Below are 1,740 nucleotides of genomic sequence, written 5' to 3' on the forward strand. Positions count from 1 at the left end.
ATTTACCGTGCCTCTTCCTGAGAGTCTCTTCCATCCAGACCACATGAGAACCGAAGTAACCCAAGATTTAATCAAGCACTTTCTGTGTACCAGGTGGGTCAGACAGACAATACCACCTTAAAGAAATACCTTCAGTGAGTAAAATACCAAAGAGAGGTACGAGAGATAAAACAGCTTCAAATGGGCTGTACTCAGCCTGGAAGGGGGTTGCCTCCCAGGGGAGGTGTGGCTGTAGCCATGAAGCAGAAAGAGAAGGCAACCAGGCCAGGAGAGAGGAGAAGCTGTCCAGGCAGAGGAAAGAGTGTGTGCAAAGGACTGGGGGCAGGAGGGACACAGGAGCTCTGCAGGGGGTGGGCAGGGACTGTGGGGAGGAGTCTGGAGCCAGGTCAGGGCTGTTAACAGCCATCCAGAGGTGGACACAGAAGGGCATGGCTTGTTGTTGTTCATTTGCTGTCATGTCTGACTCTCTGTGACCCCATGGATTGCATCATGCCAGGCTCCCTGTCCTCATTTCCCACAGTTTGCTCAGATTCATGTCCATTGAGTCGATGATGTTATCTAACAGTCTCATTCTCTGTCGCTCTCTTCTCTTGCCTTCAATCTTTCCCAGCATCAGGATTTTTTTCCAATGAGTCAGCTCTTTGGTGGCCAAAGTATGGGAGCTTCAGCATTACCCCTTCCAATGAATATTCAGGATTGATTTCCTTTAGGATTAACTGGTTTGATCTTATTGCAATTCAAAGGACTCTCAAGAGACTTTTCTAGCACTATAGTTCAAAAGCATCAGTTCTTCCGCACTCAGCCTTCTTTATGGTTCAACTCACAACTGTACTTGACTACTGGGAAAACCATAGCTTTGGCTGTATGGATCTTTGTTCAGACCTCAGCCTCTCTGGGCCTCAGTTTTCCCACATGTTCACTGGGATGTGCAAAAGGTTTGGCAGGGATGGAGTGTTCCAGACTCACACCCGGGGGCCCCTGTGTGCAGACAGACAGGAAAAGGAACAGCCTGGAGGACATCCCAGCTCCACTTGGGGCCGGGTCCCAGCATGGCAGACAGAGGACATAGCTGACTCCCAGGCTGCCCTGGGGCGAGACAGCAGGGGTGGGCTGTCCTGCCCACTGTCCTGGGGAGGAGGATCTGGCAACTCCTGACTGCTGGGGTGGGTGTTTCAGGCCCAGCACTGGAGGCCTCTGTGCCCTGAGCTGCTCATTAGGCCTCTGGGGTCTCAGGTGGCGTGGGGGAGTCATCTGAGCTCAGGAAGGGTGGTCAGGGTTTGTTCTCGGTCCCCGCACCCCTGCACTCACAGCCATGAGGTTGCCAGCTTTGCCTGTGGAGCATTAGTTTCCCCACCTGTAAAGTGAGGAGGGATAAGGGAACTCCCTGGTGGTCCTGTGGTTGGGACTTGGTGGCACTTTCACTGCGCATCCCAGTTTTAATCCTTGGTCAGGGAAATGAGATCCCATAAGACATGTGGCACGCCCAAAACTAAAAATTTAATAAATAAGATAAAAATGATGAGGATAAAATAAGCCGCTGCAACACTTCTGAAGGATGAGTAATTGTAAATACTAAAGCACGTCCAACCCTGTCTGGAAAATCCTTAGACCTTCACACTCCAGCAAGGAGGGGTATGTTGATGCGGTCGGTGGTGACAGATGAGGAAACTGAGGCAGGAAAGCGACAAGGTGAGGACCCCGAGGGCTCCAATGCCTGGGCTTCGGGAGGAGGGACCGTCG

Source organism: Bison bison, unplaced genomic scaffold, assembly GCF_000754665.1.
Source record: "Bison bison bison isolate TAMUID 2011002044 unplaced genomic scaffold, Bison_UMD1.0 scf7180017864203, whole genome shotgun sequence".
Classification (NCBI taxonomy): Eukaryota; Metazoa; Chordata; class Mammalia; order Artiodactyla; family Bovidae; genus Bison; species Bison bison.